Below are 7,636 nucleotides of genomic sequence, written 5' to 3'. Positions count from 1 at the left end.
AGAGCCTCATGCAGTGATGACCCTCTCTCCCAGTCCCAGGATCACTCTAGCCCAGGAGGCTGCGAGCTACCCTCTCTTGTGACTTGTGGCCATTGTTTATGGCTCCAGTCTAGGTTTCCCTTGGTCATACCTCATCTTGCACCCTGGGTCCCATGACGACATGGAGGTGTTCTCCTGAACCCTCAGCTGGCTGTTAAACCGTCCCTGTCCACCATGCATTTATAGCTTGACACTCTACAGTAGTTTGGATAACTTGCAAACTCACCTTGCCTTGCAAATCCTTTAACTATGGCAACCCTTCCTCTGAGGTCCTGGTCCAGCGATTTCTGATCATTGAAACTTGTGCCTCTGTGAAAAGAGTTTATAACAACCAGTCTAATCCCACAGATTCTCAGTGGCATCTGTTTGATGTCTGGCTCTGAGTTAGGACTTGGGATACAATAACAAACAAGGGGTTAGGGGGATAGAGATAACTGTTGGAATATGTGATTTGCATGCTCAAGGTCTGGGTTCAGTCCCTAGCATCCAAAGAAAAGATAACAAATAAGGATGTGTCTGCTAGAACCAGGGTTCCCTATCTGTGGCCTTAGAGTCATCAGGGGCTTCTAAAAAGCTGGTCTGTGTTCTGTGCATTTTCTACCATACAGTCTGTTCTGGCATTGGAGGCTTTGTGAATATTTGCTTCTGGGTCTGTTTAGTCTCTTTCTTGAGAACACAGCACACGCTGCCTGCTTCATAAATATGATTCAATGATACTAACTGAGATTGGAGCTTTTTCTAACTTCTTTGGGGAATGTTTCACTGTTAAGTGAGGACATTGTCATCTTCATCTCTTTTTAATCTGTCACTCTTTAAAGAAAATACACATAACAGTAGACTTGTGTTACATGATTAAAATGTTGTAAGTCATTTGATATATTGTCCCCAGATGGGAGATGTAGAAGAGGAGGTTTGCCCACAAATTCTCCTCCCAAACTCAGCAAACAAGTGGGTTGGAAGGAGCAATAGAGTTTGCCAATTCTCTGGATTTATTTATTTAGTTCATCTGCTTGCAAAGCATTTCTGTATCTCATTTGTTTTTATATTACCCCAAGAAGAAATGGACAAATGAGTTATAAATGTCTCACTTCACACATGAAGAGACTAAGGATAAGTGAGGTCATAGAGTCTCCCAGAAGGGTCATGATTGTCAATATTAAGTCCAGAGTTTGGAAATCTGGTGCTGGTGGGGCACCTATATTGGGGGTGGTTATGGTTTGGATCAAGGAATGTCCCCTGAAAATCTCATGTGTTAGGCAATGTAGCAATGTTCAGAAGTGAAATGACTAGATCTTAAAGATAGATGTGATAACGTGAATGGACTATGAGGTGGTCACCACTGGCAGTTGGGGCATGGCTTCAGGAAGTAGGTCACTGGTAGTGTACCCTTAGGGACTATATCCTGTCCCTGGCTCTTCTGTCTCTGCTTCCTGGCTGTCATAATCTGAGCAGTTTTTCTCCCCAAGCCCTTTCACGATGATGTTCTGTCTCCCTTGGACCCGAAGCAATGGATTTGTCTGACAAAAGACTTGAACCTCTGTAAACTTAAATTAAAATAAACTTTTTCCTCCTCTAAGTTGTTCCTGTAGGGTATTTTGATCACAGGGATGAAACTCTTACTAACACAGGAAAGACTTCCAGGTCTGCTCTGAGACCCTGCCCATTCTTCCTCTGTTCACCCACAGGCTTGGTGGTTTGACTGGTCCTTTGTTTCCTCAGTCCATGATCTGGATATCCACATGTCAAGGTTCTTGTTCATTTTTCCTTCACATTCAGACCACTTCTATGCCCAGCCCCAAGGCATCTTGACCATTAGATCCTCTCAACCTTCTGAGAAGAGTGGTTAGATCTGAAAGAGAGCTTCCAGAGATGCCTAGAACTCTAAGGAACCCAGGAGTCCAGAGCTTTGGAGCTCATATCTTCCTGTGTAGAGAAACTCAGTCAAGCACATCCATACCCAGACTGGACAAAATACCCACCTGCAGGAAGAAGACCCAGCAAGGCTCTCCCAGGCAGAAATGGTCATGCCTCCTCAGGCCTGCCACTGACATCAATGCACCACCCTCCTGCACATTCAGCCCACACCCATAGCTCCTCTGCCTTTGGAGGCCATAGGGGAGGAGTAGGGGAGGGACAAAGCACAGAAACAGATCTGACATTGACTACAGGACACAGCTTCCAGAAAAGAAAACACATGGATTGTTCATAGGAAGTTAACAAAGTGAAAGGATTAACTGAGCCAATTATGATCTTTTTTTTAAAAAAAATTATAGTTGTAGATGAACCCAACACCTTTATTTAATTTATTTAGTATGTGGTGCTGAGGATTGAACATAATGCCTCACGTGTGCTAGGCAAGCACTCTACCACTGACCTACAACCCCTACCCACCAATTATGACCTTTATAAATAAATAGAGGACTTACATATAGTTTCTTTGCTGACTGATCACTTGGGTTCAGAGACCCAGTAGTAAATGATAAATGCATTACAGTCCAACAGGGTCCAATCCACTACCTGATTTAAAAAAAAAAAAAAAAAAAAAGGGTATGTTTGCTCACAATGCATGGTGAAAAATCTCTGACTTAATATATATCATATTTTTATCATTTCCTTTTCTTTTTGTTGGGGAATAAAAGGAAGGTGTAGGTTCAGGGTACCTGATGGAAGTAGGAAGACAGGAGGTTCATTCACAAGTCCAGGTTGGCATCCTTCTGCTCCTAGAGGCCAGGTTGGCATCCTTCTGCTCCTAGATCCATTGCTAACAGAAGTCATCCTATACAGTCATCACCACATGATGATGTTTTGGTCAACCACGGACCTCCTGTAAAACGGTGGTCCTGTAGGATTTTGATGGAACTGAAATATCCCTATCTTCTAGTGACATGTTAGCCATCGTAGCCACAGTAACATCATAGCATAACTCATTACTCATGTGCTTGTGGTGACCCATCTGCACTGCCAATGGTATAAAAGTATAACATATAGAATTATGTGTAGTACATAATACTTGACAATGATGATAAACAAGTATGTGACTGGTTTATGTATTTACTCTATGTTGTGGTTTAGATTTGTAGTGTTCCTCAAAGACTCATGTGTTAAAGCCTTCATCCCCAGAGAAGCAGTGTTCAGAGGTACAGCTTTTGGGGGATTCTTAAATCATCAATGGTTAATCCATCGTTGAGTTCATAACTTAATGGGCTATTGCATTGGAGGAGGTGGAATCTTGGGGGTTACCTCGGAGGGCTGTGTCTTTTCCCTTGGCCCTCATTACTCACTTTATCTCTACTCTTTATCTTTGTTTCCTGGCCACCATGAGGTGAGTATCATTGCTCAACCACATGCTCCCCACCATGATATTCTGCCTAACCACAGCACCAAAAACAATGGAGCCAAGCAACCATAAACTGAACCTCTATAACCATGAGCCAAAATAAATCTTTCCTCCTTTTAATTTGTTTATGTCAGGTATTTTGTCAATGGTGACGGAAAGCTGGTTAACACATTACACCATACTTTTTTATCACCATTTTAGACTACACTCCTCTACTTATATAAAAAAACACATTTATGGTTAAACACTAAGCCCACCTTACTTCAGCAGCAACCTCATACAACTCATTTCACTACATCTCTTGTTTGCTCCAAGAACCCACATCAAGGGATTGACCTAGACCATCTAGGTTTGTGTAAGTGTACCCTATGGTGTTCCCACAATGAAGAAACCACCTAATGATGCACTTCTAAGAACATGTCCCCAACATTAAGCAACACATGAGTGCAATCCTTTGCCTGTTCCCTAGGGCTAGGATAGGGACAGAGTCCCATGTGGTCCCAAATCCCATGTGGAAGCCAGCTGGGGGGTCCCTGCCACCCTGTGTAGGAAAATAAACCACAAATCAACAGCAGGAGATTTGCATTCAAGGAAGGAGATTCTTAGAATAGTTCCCAGTCCCATTATGGAACCAAGTGCGTCAAACCAGATGATTTCATTTGTGCTGATCTCTGAAAGACAGGGAGCAAAAACACATGAGTTGGCATATTCTGAAGGATTTACCAAACCTTCTTTATCAACTGTGCATATGCCCATGGCCCTTTGGAAAGTCTGTAAATTCCTTAAACATATAACAAGGGTAATATCAGCACTGACAAGTAGGACATCCTTTAACCCATCTGTTACTGTGCAATCAAACTTCCAATATTTCAAATTAAGGAGTTTCTTAAACATTGGGAAAATCTCAGGAGGAGCAAGGGTTAGTAGCTTCCATAAAACCCAAGTGTGCAAAATCTGGTTGACTGTGTGTGAACCTTATTTATACTTCTTCTCTCCCGTCTTGTACTCTTGCTGTCCTTCTTGGGCACACAGCCCTGCTGGTGTCTGGGTGGTCCTTTGAGGAATCATTTTCTATGACCATCCTGTCCCTCACACCAACCTTTCCAAGAAATGGTAGACAAGGAAATTTTTAAAATACCACAGTATACTTTAGTTTGACAGGGGGAGGATATTTGTATTTGTTTATTAATTTATTTAGATTGAAAAATTTTATGTGTATATATATATATATATATATATATATATATATATATCTCAAGTATATGTTTTGAAATATGTACACACCATGGAATAGCTAGATCAAGCTAATTAACATACACATTACCTCACAGACTTATTTTCTTGTGGTGACAATAGTTAAAATCTATTAGAAATTTTCAAGAACATGCGTTTCTATTAAATAAAGTCACCAGATTGTCAAATTAATCTTTTGGACATATTACTCCTGAAGAAAATTTGCATCCTTTGACCAACATCTCCCCAATCAATCCAACTACAACTACCCTTCCACCCAGTCTCTGGTAACCACCATTCTACTTTCTGCTTCCAGAATTTAATTTAATTTTTTTTTTTAGATTCCACATGTGAGGTCATGTGGTACATTATTTTTCTTTACCTGGCTTATACTACCTTCCAGGTTCATAATATCAGAAAAATGAAAATTAATATCATGATAAGATAGCATCTCACACTTCTTAGAATGACTTATGAAAAAGATGAAATATAATAAATGTTGCACATTACAATTTGGGTCTGGAATGCCTCCCAAATGCTTATGTGTTGTACACAACTGGTGGTGTCATTGGGAGGTGGTGGAAACTTTAAGAGGTTTGGGGTGGGTGGGAAGGAGGAATGCTCTTGAAGGATTTATTTTGCCCCCAAATCCCCCACCTCCATACACCACTTTACTCCAACACACATTCCATACCACAACGCTCCTTCACCATAGCCAGAGAAGCAATGGAGCCAGGTGACCATGGACTGAAATCTCCGAAACTGTGAGACAAAATGAATCTTTCCTCCCTAAGCTGATATTGTTGGGTATTTTGTCATAGTATGAAAAGAGGACTAAATTATTGGAGTAGATATGGATAAAAGGTAGAAAACACTTGCACCCCATTGGTGGGAATGTAAATTAGTACAGTCATTATGAAAAATAATATGGACAGTTCTCAAAATATTAAGAATAGAACTATCATATGATATAGCAAGTCCAATACTGGCATATATCCAAAGAATATGAAACCAGTATGTCAAAGAGACATCTTCCCTCCCATGTTCATTGCAACATTATTCAGTTCCACAACCATGCTATGGAATCAACCTAAGTGTCCAACAATGGATGGACATTTAAAGAAAATATGATTATATGTACAAAACAGAATTCTATTTAGCATTTTTTTTAATAAAAAAAAGGTTATGTTTCTTAATGGATTGCTGCTTATGGGTTATTTGCCTCTCATAGAAGCTTGATAAAAGTGGAGGGGAAATGAATGGCAAATGATTCTATGGCAGTGACTGAATTTCAGAATGCTCTCTGTCCTAGGTTATTCTTTAAAAAACAAAATGAAGGAAAATATTGTTGAGATGATTGGACAATATGAATGTATAAATCTATTGAGTTGCACACTTAAAATGGCTAAAATGATAAACCATGTTATGTATATCTTACCACAGTTGACAAAAAACTGTACAAGAGAATGGAAATGAAGTCATTTCAAGCAAAGCATAAAGAATGCTTTAGAGACCAAAGAGGGAGACCCAGGAGGCTTTGTTCAGTTTGCCAAGAAAGCTGGACAAGAAGCAACAGAGACCTCACCCTGGAGGCACAGAACTTGTGCTGCTGACAATGGAGGTGAATATATTTTGCAAAAATATAAATTGTGTACTTCCTCTTTTTGGGGGCTGTTTTTATTTTATTTTATTTTTTATCTTATCATGAAGATGGAAAAAAAAACCTACACAATTACATAGGAATGAAGTCATTTCAAGCAAAGCATAATGAATGCTTTAGAGACCCAGTAGGCTTTGTTCAGTTTAACTATGGAAGTTAGGCAAGAAGCAACTTTGATTTTATTAATCATGAGGATGGAATACAGAAATAAGGCATAAAATTCAGGGCCATCACTCTGCTTCCAAGATGTTTGGGAAAAGTGTACACAGGTTCTTTACTAAATTTCAAAACAAAGATGAATCTGAGATTAGTCCCTGTATTAGTCAGGGTTCTCTAGAGGAACAGAATCAACAGGAAGTAGGATTATAAAAGGGGATTTATTAGATTGGCTTACACGACTAGAAGCTACATAGTCCACAATAGCCATCTACAACTGGAGAGCTGGAAGAACCAGCAGCTGCACAGTCCAGGACACAGAAACCCCAGAGCAAGAAGGATCAACAGTGCTACTCTAGTCCAAGACCAAGGCTTCTGGAAACTCCCTGGAGAATCACTGGCAGGGTCTGCTTTGGAAGAGTGAAGAAGCGAGAGTCCCATATCCTCAGACAATCCAAGCAGCAATCAAGAACCTATTCAAGAATAGTCGAGTTTGCATCTGCATCGGCTTCCTTGTTCTTCCAACTTTTATTCTATATAAGTCACCATCCTATTGGGCAATGTTGCTCATGCTTAGGGAGGGTCTCCACTTCAGTTCACTATCCCACATTCTAATCATTCCTAGACACGCCCTCATTGACACACCCAGAAGCCTCTTAGTCATCTGCATCTCTTAATCCAATCAAGTCGACAATTCAAATTAACCATTACAGTCCTTAGCACAACAGAAGCTGTTTGGATGACCTTTATACCTGATTTTCTATTGTGCCTGTTCCCTCATGATTGCCTGCTATTTGGTAGACTAGGTTGAGTGAGGGTCCAGGAACCTTGGTTCTAGCAGCAGAAATACCAGGAGTGTTTCCAGGATAAATCCAGGAAGAGCCACTGAGGATCCACCTGTTGATCCACTGAGCCTGGATACACACACCAGATATGAATAATGTGTCCAAAGAGCAAAATCGTGAACATTAGGAAATGGAACTGGCAGCAATAGAAACATCATAATGAAACTGGATTCCAAAACCAATATATCTCATTTCCCTTGAATTTTTTTCTATTATTATTTTTAGCTATGGTTTTAAAATAGCTGCCAAATCATGTCAATGACATCGATAATTTTTAAAATTTCTCACTGTGTACAGTGACACATGTCTGGAATCCCAGTGACTCAAGAGACTAAAGCAGGAGGATCACAAGTTCAAGGACAGCAT

The sequence above is a fragment of the Sciurus carolinensis genome, chromosome 10, assembly GCF_902686445.1.
Source record: "Sciurus carolinensis chromosome 10, mSciCar1.2, whole genome shotgun sequence".
Classification (NCBI taxonomy): Eukaryota; Metazoa; Chordata; class Mammalia; order Rodentia; family Sciuridae; genus Sciurus; species Sciurus carolinensis.
Note: the sequence above shows the minus strand (reverse complement) of the source record.